The 13,545-nt window shown below is 40.2% G+C and overlaps 1 protein-coding gene across 2 annotated transcripts in view; it reads left to right on the top strand.

Moving 5' to 3' along the window:
• The first annotated feature begins 6 nt into the window (after positions 1–6).
• B3GNT2 (UDP-GlcNAc:betaGal beta-1,3-N-acetylglucosaminyltransferase 2) overlaps positions 7–13,545 on the top strand; it is a 19,328-nt gene continuing 5,789 nt past the window's right edge. Inside the window, exon 1 of one of the 2 annotated variants that reach the window (XM_026080785.1) lies at positions 7–124. The gene's annotated coding sequence lies outside the window, so the exon portion shown is untranslated. Of the gene's footprint in view, positions 125–455; positions 557–13,545 lie in introns of those variants that run through there. The other variant, XM_026080786.1, reaches the window with a different exon arrangement.

The raw sequence follows: 13,545 nt of genomic DNA, 5'->3' as shown, positions 1-13,545 counted from the left end.
CCGGCCGGGGCGGGGGACCCCCCCCTCCCCGCCACCACAACCGCCGCGGACGGGCACTCGGCGGCCGGACATGGTGGATTTGGCTTTGGCGGCGGCAGGAACGAGCCCGGCGGCGACTGGCAAGGTGAGGGCGGGAGGGGCTCGGCGTCGCCGGCCGCCGCCCGGCGGAGCGGCGCTGCCTGGGGTGCCGAGGCGAGGGGGGAAAAGAAAAACACCAAAACCCCGTGATTTTCTGCTCAGCTGCTGCCTCCCCTTGTTCTCCCCTGCGGGAGGTCTCTTCCTCGCAGCTCGGTTGTGTACGGACAGCTAGGAGCTGGCGGTGGGGGGCGGACAGGTGGAGCGCTGTATACTTATTATTTTTTTTAAGTTTTTTTTTCTCTTTTTTTCTTTTTTTTTGTGTGTGCGGTGGGGGAGGTGGCGAAGGGTGGGGTTAAAGCATGCGGGGGCCGGCCCGTCCCCTGGCGCACACGAGCACCGGCGGCCGCACATGTTGCTACGAGCCGAGTGAGGACGGGGGGACGCGAGGTCCGTTGGCATGGAGGAAACTTCAAGAGCCGTACGTTTGCTGTCGCCTTTCCTTATTATTATTATTATTATTAATTTTTTTTCTTAACGTGGAGGGAGGAGGAGGCGCTGAGAGCGTGAGCTTCTGCCGAGGAGGCGGGAGGCTGCTGCAGTGCTGGGTGCTGCCGCTGCAGTCCCGCCTCGGCTGGAGGAGAGGGAGAGGGCGAGGGCACGGGCACGGGCACGGCCCCCCTCGGGGTCCCCTCATTAGCCCGCTGCGGTCCGTCACCCGATAGCTTCATTAGGGAGCATCTAATCAGCGCTGGGGCTCTGCCGTTGCACCGCGGCGCTGAGGAAGCCTGGGGGCTTTTACAGCGCCGACTTGGATAAGCTCGGCTGGATATCGAAAATGCTGTTTTTCTTTAAGGAAAACTAGCCGCAGTATTTCTGTTCCTTCATAAAAACGATGCTTTTTTAGCCCTTTACAACTTCCTGAGACATACTGTACCCTGTCAGGAGGGGACTTCAGGTTACTCGCTTTGATTGTGGCCAAGCTGTAGCTCACAATTCATTAGTCATTCTGCAAAAATTTATGGTGAAAGTTGCTTGAGTAACCCTTTAGTCTAACCTCCCAGAAAAACTCAGGGCTGTTGAAGTTGATTATTAAACACTGATGTTTAGTTTAACTATGTAGATCAAGAGTTTACTTGCTTTTTTTTTTTTTTTAATCTGAAGACAAAAGAGCGGGTTTGGGCACAGAAGGACTTAATCTGGGTGTGTAAAGCCATATACATAAAATACATTCTAAATATATAATCTGAGGATTGTTGAGGAAACATGATTATAGAGTCCTCCTTTGAGGACGTTTCTGGTTAATTATGCCTTCCCTGCCTTAAATAGGGACAGGCTCGGATTTTAGTTCTCCTTGAAAGTTGATTAAAAGAGTTTCATGTGTTTTTCCGTTCGTGTCATCTTGCAGTCCTGATTGTGCGTCAGATTTTCATGCAGAGTGTGCGTGGGGGGGAGGGTAGATAACACTCACTTCAGTGAGAAATACAGCTCCTGCTCTGTTCATGTGACTAGCTGTCGAATTAACTAGTGAGGAAAAACTACATGGACACCTTAGTGACCCAATCTAAAGCCTGTTGAAACCACTGGAGGAATCGGGTCCGGATTACTGCCAAATGCCTGGAGTAAACAAAACGGAGAAGGAACTTTTCCAGTTCAGCAGATATATATATTTTTAATAGTTCTTCCGGGGCCAGGAGCAATTCGAAAAGATGCGTTCTAAGCAACAATATTGTAGTGGAGGCGAACTGAAATAAAGAACACTTGTCTTGTACTTCAAAATATAACGTTAAGGGTTGGGATCAAAGTCCTTTGGCTTAAAGGAAACCCTGTTTTTGTTGCTTTCTTTAAATGTGTGACTTTATATCTGTACCTCTTCTATACAAGAAGTGTTGCAATACTGTTACACAATTTGTTATGAGGAAGCTATAAACACTGCATAAAGCAATTAAAAATTGGAACTTGTTTTAAGTAATTTTGTCATCTGTAAACTGGTTTTGCTTGGATTTTTGTTTTTGACATGCACTATAAATAGAAATGAGGAAAATGAGGTACAGCAGCAGGTAACACTGCTGAAGTGACTTGTTGAAGGTCATGCATTAGATCACTAGGAGAGCTATCTAGCCCCCCCCCCCCCGATGCCTTATCTAGTAATAGGTACAGCTTGCTCATTTTCTGAGAAAATTATTCCTAATGAACAGAATGTCAGTGGTGGTCAGAAAAATAATTATTATTACTTGTCAGTTCCTTCTGAATTCTTAAATACTTCTCAGTAATGAAGGTGTTGCTGAGGAAATCAGTGTAAATCAGTAGAAAAAGTAGTGCTTGTTCAGATGCTTGTTCAGAAAGGTTTTGATGAAAGATGAAAAGTGGATAAAGTCCATATATTTGACAGCATAGAATATAAAATAATTTTCTGCATGAAAGAGTTAAGGCTGAGCATGGGAAACTGCAGGACTTGGGTCTTCATCTTCTTTCTTGCTTCCCCATCAAAATCCTGGAAGAAGGGAGTCTTTCAGAGGAGTATGACTTAGAGGATTCTTCGTTGCGCCTTGGCAGTGCCTGGACCCTTCGTAGTAGTTCATCCTTTTACTGCCACCTGGTGCAGCTATTTTTGTAGTGGGACTAGTTCTGATGGTGATTTTTACTGTTGTTTATGCTAAAACCATTTGACGGAGAACAAATGGTGGTGATAAGGCAGTCTGCATCAGTGCTCATGGTGTTGAAACACACAATGTGGTCATGTGTCTCATACCACAGCCAATATTGTCGTTATCACAACAGCCAAGTAGCAGTGATAGTTGCCATTAACATGTATACTTGAGTGAAATTTATATAGCCATGCTGTGTACTTGCTTCAGATTAGGTAAAGGAGAAGAAAAGATAGAACAGTATCAACTAAGATGCTCAGCCAGCATTTTTAGTAACTTGTTCTTTTTTCAGGAAATGATTTCATTTTTGACAAATAATGTCATTATTTTGTAAAATCTTCAGACAACTTGTGCAACTTCACATAAGTTACTTCGTGGACATTGTTCTGTATGCTGTCAAGCTTGGGGTTTTAACAAAGTGAGCAGTTCTGTCAGAAATATATCAAGGGACAATGTTCTAGATTTATATTTTACTGGATTCAGCTGTCTCATGTTGTATGAATTCAATTATTATGCTATTATACTCTCTCGACTTACGTTTTACAATCAAAGCATTTAAGCACTAAATAGTAGAGCCTTGTTGGTTTCTTGTAGGTTTGTCAGTACACTTAAAGCTTCTTGAAAACTGTAGGATTCTCGGACTTGCCAAGAACTGCCCCCCCCGCCCTCCCCCCCCTGCTGTTGTCTATCTTATACTCTTAAACCATTGTGGCAACGAAGTTTTAATAATGTTTTATTTAGTTTGATCAGTGTATTTTTGTAGGAGGCGTGAAATGTAAAGGAAGACGTATTTTATTAAAACATTGAGCCTTTTAACATGTCTGTTTTTTCATGTTAATGTTTCTGGAAGACCATTAGAATTGATAGCCTTCCAAAAGCTTAAAACCATCTTTGTATCCTTTATTGATTGTAGATTTGGGGTATTTTTATTATATGTATGTGCATATTTTTCTGTTACGATACAGTAAAAGTACGTAACTTATTTTGAAGCAAGTGTCTAACCATTTGCTTTTCAAATTTGAACTTTTATAATCTTTTCTGATATACTGAATTTTAATCCCTAATGATTCTTTGTAAAATACCATTTTTAATCGAAGTGTTCACAATCATTTTGGGAAGAAAATGTGGTCATTGCAGTTTTGTGTATAAGAAATCACTGGATAAGTATTCGATGCTTCTGCTGTGTAAAATGCATTCTAGGCTATTTTCAGACAAATGCTTGATACAAATTTAGAGAAGAATCTGTCTGTGAGTGCAGCTAACAAAAAAATTACTAATTTAATCTGCCTGTTATGCCATGTTCTGACCTCATTGGTATATATTTAGATGTTTTTATCTCTGTCTGCCACTATTTAACAGTTGCGTTATGCAATCCTTCTTTGCTTAAAGACAAACAAAAAACCCCATGAAAAGATGGAGATAGAATAACGGCTCCACCCATCATTTTTATACAAAATGAACAAGTCACTAACTGAAAGTTGGAGAATAAATATCTTAGTGATGCGTTGCTACCTGAACGCACCTGGCTTTTTACATGGCAGGAACTGACAGGAATCTCAGTATTGAGCTTTCCTTTCTCTTGCATCTTTTTCACTGACTTTACAGAGGGAGGGATGGGCCTTTTAGGATTCAAAAGGTGAGTAGGTAAACCTCCACAAGTCTCCAGGTCATGTATAATGCAGTGGAAACACTGGATCATTAAAACGTTTTGTGATGAACTGTGCAAAAGCGTGATTGAATTGATGTCTCATGAGAAGCAATTAGCATTTAAATAAGGAAAAGAATCCCAGTGTGTGACGGGTGTGGTGCTGAGATTTTTAAAGGAAGAATTGACGAAACAATTTCATCAGCAGTTGATTAAGAAAGCTTTTTGTTGTTTTAGAAAAATATAATATTAAGAGCTGAAAAACGTTGTACTTTGAAATAGTTTTGTACATCTTTGAGGGGGGGAAAAAAAAAGCTTCTGAAATTCAGTGACTTTTGTGTCAAGTTCACAGAGACGTTACTCACAGGGTGGATTGACTAAGTCACTTAAGTCAGTTATTTAAATCAAGTAAGCGAAAAGTCTTGATTTCAGGTAGATGACTAATTTTACTCTTTTTCTCTAAAAGATTAGCTCTTGATGGTTTACGAACCACCAGAGGATATGCGTAATTTGTGCAAAATCTGCATTAGGAGTGTGGTATTAAAANGGGGGGGGGGGGGGTCTGCTCAGCTTCCCGCCCCAGCCGCCTGCCTTCGGGGCTGCACCGCCTTTTGTGCTGATCGCGGCCTTCCGCGGGCTGGTTCCGCTCGCTGACCTGGCGGCGGGATGCGACCTGCGCCGGGGGCCGGGGGCCGGGCAGGGCGAGCACGCTTTGCCCTCCCTGCGGGAGGGAGCCGGCAGACCCGCTGCGCCGCGTGCGCGAGCGCGTCCTCCGAGCTTGCTGGGGGGCGCTTGAGGCACGGTGGCTAACGCGGTGCTCCTGTCCGCCCTGCCCGCCCCCCTCCCCCCAGTCTGTGGTGCTGGCATAGCTGTTTGTGCAGCTGTGTTGTGAACCGAATTAGGGAACTGATTGGGTTGAGAAATAACCTTTTTGTTTGCTTGTCTTCTGGGTTGCGCGTAACGTCATACAGAGAGCTATGCAAATATGGGGACTCATGGGCTGGGAAAGAGTGGGATTTCTCAATCCAGTCTAAAGAACATTGCTGCTGTATGTCAGGGCTGTGCCCTGAATTTGGTGCCTTTTCCTCTTATTTGAAGAATGATATTTTTTTTATCAGATATTTGAATGTTAGAAAATGGCAATGCAATCGAAGAACTGTCTTGGAAGTGGAGAACTTCTTACTGCAAACTGTCGGTCTGCATTTGAATAGAAATAAGAATTAAATTAAAAGGCATGTAGAACAGCTTAAAATTGATTACTCCACTCCGAGACTTAGTGGATACTTTATATTGATACACAGGTACCCAATACCAAAGGAAATTCCTGCTGGGATTTAGCAGTCTCTAATCAGGTTAGGTGCTTATCTGCCATTAACATAATGGGAGTTAGCTGCCTAACCTGCTTACAGCTCTTTTGCAAAATCCTCTGGGTACTTATATGCATCTATAGCTGCCTAAAACTGTTGGAAAATATGTTCCACTTTCCTTAAACTTCATAGGCTGTCTGATGTTTTACTAAACTGAAGGAGGAAAATGAATATACCTACTGCAGAAGCCTACTGATTTTTCTCAACTTTAAATGAACTAGTCAAAATGACAAAACCGTTTTTTTGTATTGTTAGTCATGCTTGAAACCAAAACCAGTTAAAGGTGAAAGTCTGCTCATATATTTGCATTTTTAAAAGTAGGTGTTGCTTCCTTAAATGCATTTTAAATTCAGTACTGTAAATGGAGAAGGATGTCCAGAAATACTGACCTGAAAAGTTGCATTCCTAATTTGGTTTGAATTGACTTTTGAGTAACAGCCATAGTTCTTTCGCAGGCAGGAAAGCATTGCATGAAATGGCTGAGGTTATCATTGCAGCTGTTTATCCTATCACCTGGTCACTGGCTGCAAATGCAGAAAGTTATGGAAGTCAAATAGAAAACTGTCCGTTCACTTCTAAACCAAAAGCAGAATGGTCAGCTGGGCGCAATAACCTCATCAGACATACCAAGTTACAGTATCCTTGCTTGTGAAACATAATTTTTAATCATGTGGCTGATGTCCGACAGCCAGCATGACCAAGAAAACAAAGTAGGAGGAACACTTTCATGACTTGAAGTGTACAGTGCTTAAAGGACGGTTCTGTTAGCTGACTGTAAATAGTGGATGCTGCCTATGCAGATGTAAAGGTGGTTTGAATATGGTTAAGCCAATATTAATAGCTGGTTTTGAGATAAAGCTGGGAAGATGTATTATCTTGCTTGTTATACTGTGGAAATTATGCTTATTTGCCTCTTGCAAAAACATACTAATTTTTTTTTTTTTTCCTTCCAAATACAGCATTAAAGTAAGAACCAAGACAGTGGTCTGTTTAGCAGACTCTCTTTCTTTGGAAGTCCTTTGAAAACAACAGTCAAGCCTCCAATGCACTACCCCTTCTTCATTCTGTACTGCCACAACTAGCATTGATCCTCATGCTAAGCTGCTGGGAAGAAAGTAGTTCGTCATCCATTTCTATAGCTTTCTAGTTACGGGAAGAAAATATTCAAGTTGAAATAACCCCCCTGAGAAATAGCAGAGCATACTATGACTGGTAGAAATAGGTGGGCCGTGCTAGTTCAGTAGCTAACCAGCTGATTTCATTACAAAGTGTCGAGGAATTTGTGCCTCAGGATGTGTGTTGTTATGGTTAAGGTAGCCTAAAGGCAAACTGCTGCTGGTGGACTGGTGCTTGTGTGACCCTACTTCTGGTTCCTCTGTGGATGGATTGAAAGTGGAAACAAAATCAGTAAAAATGAAAGCTTAAGTTGACTTAAAATGGGCTGTGCTGTGGTCTTGGCCACGTGAGTCTTCCTTCTCTTGCACTGGTACTGGTGTTTGTGCAGCAAGCACTGTGGCAAGCAAATCTGGTGACCTGAGCAGGCCGAAAACTACTTGCTGCTTTATTGTTAGGATTCTTTTTCTGCCTCTTTAGCTTTCTGAATTGATTTGGCACAGTCAGATTGGTACAAGGGAGGGATGGGACTCTGCAGTTTGTGGGGGAAGGAATAAATTACAAGAACGCATCAGCCATGACTGAAATTAGTTTAAAATGCCATGGAACTGTACCCCACCTGTAGCTGATGTTATGCATGGCAACTGACTTTCTTGGAAGAAATATTTCTCTGCTTTCATTTGGTTAAATCTCTTCTCTTGATTCTTAAACTTACTATTCGTTTAAACTGAAGCCTTCTCAAAGGTACTTGAAAACAGGAGTTTGTATATCAGAAGCTGACAACTTTAAGTTAATCTTAGCAAGCATGTCACAATGTCATATACTCTAAAGCCTGAACTGACCTTAGAATGACAGGTGACCTATGCATTGGATCAGGAAAAACAGGTTGCTTTAAAACCTCAGTATTAGAAGGCTTATGATAGTATAACTATAGTATTAGGTTTTATAGCAAGTTGAGACCTTATCCTAGGTTACTGGTATAAAATTTCAATTCTAAAGAAAACCATTTTTATTCTTAGAAAAGGGAATTTGGATGTGTTGTGTTGTTTTGGATGTGCAGTTAGTGGTACTATACCCTCACAGATTTATAGCATGGATGTGAGTATAGTAGATTAGAATTGTAATACTAGTACGACTTATCAATTTATGGGGATGCTCCAGTGGTTTAAATTGCCATAAGCAAGTGAGGTGTACACGTGGAGTTCTGCTGCTCTTTTACTCTTGTATAAAAATATTCATGGAGAAAAGTAATTTATACCAATAGAAAAAATGGCATATAGACTAAACCTGGGACTGAGTTTACAGAAAATATTTTAGCAGAACCGCAAGGTTTCTCATGTGTGTACCTTGAACTTCTTTAGAAACATTCAAAACAATTCAAATATGAACTGATTATTCTCTCAGTAGATCCAAGGATTTGATTTTAACATGTAAGAAAAATATTTAGGCCTAAATTGCATTGAATTCACTAGGTGCAAGGTATTTAAATATCTTAATTAAATATGGACCCTTTGAGAGGCTCAAATATAAACAGAGTTGGGGTGATCTGATTTTTTTTTTTATGCTTATTTTAATTTTAAAGAAGCAGGCAAACTAGATTAATTCACAGTTGAAGGTTTTGTGACTTAACCGATTTGGTTCAGGATTGGAAGCATTGAGTGTGAGGCAATGGAAGTTTTGTGATATCTCTTCCATCCATAATTATCATCTTGGAGGGAATTTTGCAGAAATTGTTTTTAATGAAGTTAAAAATATGTTTTCATTGTAGTCGTGAATTATTTTGTGAAGTATCTTGATGTAAACTTTGTGGATGTTGCTGAAACTTTTCTAAGTAGCAATATGAAGTTAACAAAACACCCGTTTCATAGCTGCTCTTTCAAATGCATATCTGAAAAGCTGACTCTCTGTTAACTTCTCTTTCCTGCTTTGAGAACTAGAATGAGAGAAGCAGCTGGAACTAGTCAAAACAGTGACAGAAGTAGTAATAATAAAACTTACTCCATTGAATTTCGGGGTCCTGATATTCAGAAAATGCCTTACCTTTTAACAGTCAGTGGATGAAATAATCAGTCTTACTCCAGCAGTCAGAAGCTGACATCAGTAGTCTCAGGCCAGCATACAAGTAGGAGACCTAGCATTCTTCCTTTTCACTGGTATTATGAAGGCGTAGGGAGTTTTGGTTTCTCATTATACATTTACAAACATAATGTAGCAGGGATTTCCCCACCTTTCTGTAGCAGCTTCTGACAAGTTAACTTTTCAAGTTTTGTCTTAACATAACTGCTCCGAGCAATGCCTTTAAACACTGTGCATTATCTGATTGCTTTGAGAAGCAAGACTCTGAAGAGAATAAACCTGCTGACATTAGGAAGTAGTAGGCTGAGAAATTTAAATATTTGTATTGCTCATAGATCCCTTGAGATACCTGCAGGGTCTGTCTGCATTGCAGCTAGAGGAGTCAGCTTCAAATGATAATGTGGTTGTCTACTGACAAGCTTGTAGGATGGTGTTCTTAGCTAATGATGACTGAATCTCGGTGAATATGGTTTGGAGTCTTGGTGTGACCTGGTGATGGAGCACAGTCAAATCTGGTTTATGCTGCAGAAGAACCTTGTTGGAACATGTTCTCTGCGCTTGGTTGTGGCTATGACTTGGATTAGGTCTGAGAGGTTGCGAGTGGAGTCTTGCTTTGTTCTTTCCCTTAAGAATTGTAACTAATGTGGGGCACAGGATTATTTTATCATCTTTGTGCCTTTCTTCTTTAGTAATTGTGTGTGTGTATATAGATATATATTTTTTATAAGCACCTGCCTGGAGTATTTTTAGCCTGTTCTATAGATAAGAGACTACAATAACATGAAACTAGGGAGAGCCAAACCCATTTTAGATATTGATTAAACCCAGTAGTCATCCTTAATGCAAAAGGAAACAATTGGCACTTTATATGTGAGGTAATGAAGCCATTTTGTATGTGTTTGCACGTTGCCAGATGATGGTTATTTTCAGCATGTATGGAGAAGAATATTCGCCTGTTCTGTAGTTAGGTGTAACTTTTCTGTAAGCCCTCTGTACTTCACAAAACTGGGCTGTGAGATACAATTCTAGAGTTGTATTTAAAGAAAATGCCATCCATTTTATGTCGTGCTTGCATTTGAGGTTTTATCAAGCATACTTTAGAAGTTACATCTTCTTGCATTCTTCAGATCTATACATCATGTAATAAACCTCTTGAGATGTTTTTATAAAAACATTTTTCATTTTATGAAGTAGTAAATACAGCAGTGATGTTAATTTCCACCTTACATGCTGTCTGAGGCTATTACTTGATTGCTGCATTCAATCCACCAAAGGGAACACATAATCAAAACGGGCTTTGTGAAATGTCACCTTTATAATACACTAGCAGCTGTAGGAACCAGTGAAAAGGGAACTGTTCAAAACATATGGAATGACTTAGTTTTGCTTTGGTGCCTGATAAAGTAGGTCAAAGTTTAGAAAGGTATTTCTTCTCTCCTTTTGGCCATAACTTCTGATAGTGAAAGTTAAGGTTATTGCTAGAAGTCTGCAGGCCTAGTTTTGATGATTGAAACCATGGGCCTTGTAAGTATTACATTACAGCGTTTTAAAGGTGTGTGTGGTTTTTTTTTTGTTTTTTTTTAAAGTCAGTTAAATAGCCACTGGACTGAATAGTGGATGTTCATTAGATCATTTTGTCATCTTTAAGTATATCAATCTTTAAAGAAAAAAAGTTGTTTTTTAAAGAGTTCGTGTAGGATACCAGATCAAGTGTCACATGGAGTGAGACCTTTCTTGTGTTGCAGTTCAAGTTATATTTTTTTACAGCACTTTAGAAGTAATGGATTTTCATCCATCTGGGTGCACATATATGTTGATTGAACTTATTTCTAGAAGAGCACCTTCCTATCCTACCTTGAAAGTCTTTACCATTTATAGTAGCTTCTCTGGTTGAAATGCAGGAGTGTCTTGCTATAAAACTGTAGGAAAGAGCAACTGGCTTCACAGCTGTGGGTAATGTGCAGCATCTGCCAAAATCTGGATGTTGAAGCAACTTCCAGTTCTTCAGAATTTCTCTTTGGACTGGTTGTATGGGGTTGCACTCACTGGACTATAAATACAGGCATCTTTTACTTTCACCTTGAATGAATGTTAAAACAGAATTTCTGTGGAATTGCAAAATTTTCTGTATTTTGAGGGCAACAAGAGTGCTACAAATCGAGTATTCGGAAGTTACAGCTAGGGATTCAAACTAAGAACTGTTCAAACCAGTTAACCAGCATGTTTTTTCTTGAAATTGAATTTAGCGAGAACTCTGACTTTTGAAGTACTTATGAGCTTGGAACTGTTTCAGTCATAGATGAACCTGAATTCTTGTGTGACAAACCTATGTATTTTGAGTTGCAGGTGAAAGCAGGAGTGCAGAGAGCCAACAGCAGAAGTTGGTTAGTGGTTGTGAAATGCACAGCAGCCAAAGATAAGTCAGAGAAAATAACATCTTATTAACAGGGAGGCTATTTTTACTTAATTTTTCAAATCTGTTTTTAATTTAACTGAGATCACTTGCATGATTGCAAGCAAATACAAACTGACTTACATTGCTTGATTATAACCTAGCTTAAAAGGATTTTCTGGTAGCACAGCTACTCATTTAAGATAATGTATCCTAGCAGTCCTCTCATCTGAAGTGTAGCTGCTCTTCAACTTTTTTTTTTTTTGAGATATCTTGCTAGAGAGAATGAGTTAGTGCACTGTCTGAATCCACTGTGTTTCACTGTCTCTATTCCAGAGAGATTTTTTTTTCTGAACTTCTAAATATACTTTTTTTTTTTTAGCTACTTCTTGGAAGATCTGCCTCTTTTCTTGCATTTTTGTGCCCTTTAGTTAAAACTCAGTGGAGGTTTAAACTTGCTTTTGTGTACAGCAGGGTCTTAATAGCATCAGTTCAAAACAAACAAAAGAGGTTAAACCATTGTGATCCATGTGTTTCGCATACTAACTTTGACGTCAGTACAGAAAATCCAGAGGGCTGTAGCAGGGCTAATCAGAATTCTCCTGAGGGATGCTGTCTCCACTGTGAGAAGTTCAAAATGATGAATCCCCTGTGCCGTCAGCTAGGGGCTGGTACGCTGAGATACTGCTCTTGGTTTTGCCTCTCCGCTTGCCCTGCTCCAGGTGTAGCCATCATGTCTTTTGTCAGGGGGAGTTATGGCTCCCCGTTTGTCTAAATTCCTGCGCCCAGAAAATAGTCTCTCTTTCATAATTCCTGGAACTGTATGGAGTGAGCATGCTCATTTTCTGCCAACTCTTCTAGGTCGCCAAGTAGAATCCTGACAGGCTTTTGGAATATACTTATTCTTGAGATAAAGCATAAAAGAATACTGCTTAAAAACAGTCGGTGAATACCATTTCCTTGCTATTTGGCATTAATGTTACCTGGACTTAAATCGAGGCTCTCTGGGTGTTTGGGATCTTCTCTTGTGGCTCATGGCTTCTTTGTAATGCTTGCTTTTTTTTCCCCTTCCTCTATTGTGGTTCTTCTAGTTTTATTGATTACTGCCTGGTTCCACAATGAAGCTGTGTTTCTTCCCATGTTCTGCTGCCTTGTCTTTTCTATCCATCTCTTGATCCTAGAGCTTCCCTTGTGGATCTATAAATGTGTTTCCTTCTACCAGTACCTTAGTTCTTGCCTGCTGTGAAATGTGAGAGTGGAGCAGAGCTGAAAAAGACAAACCCACCCCTATTTATACGAATAACTGTTTCCAAATCTTGTATTTTTAGCAGACCCTTGGTTTATCCAGAGTAAGATTAATTAACATTTTGTTCTAGCCATATGGATGTGTGCTAAAGACTTCTAACAAATGATGGATTTTGTATGCAATGAAATTAATGCACAACAATTTCATAACTGCATGGCTCAAAATTCATATGTTTTATGAGTAAGCAGAAATGTGACCACTTGTACAAATTTGAACTGATTATTAAAAATATTTTCAGATTGCTGTAGCTGAGAAGTTGAGAACTTGAGGGTTGTGTGTGTTAGATCATCTCTAATGTAGGTAGCTTTTTTTCACCTTACCTGCTGAGGTTTGAATAAGATTTCATCTGTTCTCTGTGTTTTTGTTTGGAGATTTTTTTTTTTTCCTTTGTTCCTCTGAGGTTGTGTGTGTACTGGGATTCACTTAACCAGCATACAGTGTTTACTCTTGTATTTTTTTATTTTACGCTAACTAGTTATGCATGCTAGGATTTTTCTTTGCACAACACCTAAAGCAGCTGGAGATTTTCAAATAGGATATTGTTTTGTACTAGTCATCTCAGTTCTTCAACAAAACTGGGTGAAAATGTGTGCAATAATTAGGTGTGAATTGGTCATATTTAATTTCTTTTGGGCTTCCCTAACTGATACTCTGCTCTCAGCTGTCAGAGGAGAGGCAGCTGGGCGTGCTGATAGAAGAGGCTGTTACTGGAATAGGAGAAGGCTGTTGTGATGGATTCCGATTGCTGCCACGAAGTTGTGAGTAGGAAATGGGCCCTGTCTTGTACTCTGAGATGCTGCTCCTTGGCAAGCTGCCCAGAACACACAATTTCCACCACACTGGCATTTTGGTCAGTCACTGTGGTGTCAGCAAAGCAGATGGGAAGTGAGTTGTCTGGAGACATGGGCTGTGGCTGCTCTCAA

The sequence above is a fragment of the Apteryx rowi genome, unplaced genomic scaffold, assembly GCF_003343035.1.
Source record: "Apteryx rowi isolate R43461 unplaced genomic scaffold, aptRow1 scaffold_53, whole genome shotgun sequence".
Taxonomy (NCBI): domain Eukaryota; kingdom Metazoa; phylum Chordata; class Aves; order Apterygiformes; family Apterygidae; genus Apteryx; species Apteryx rowi.
This window is presented reverse-complemented; position numbering and strand designations above follow the sequence as displayed.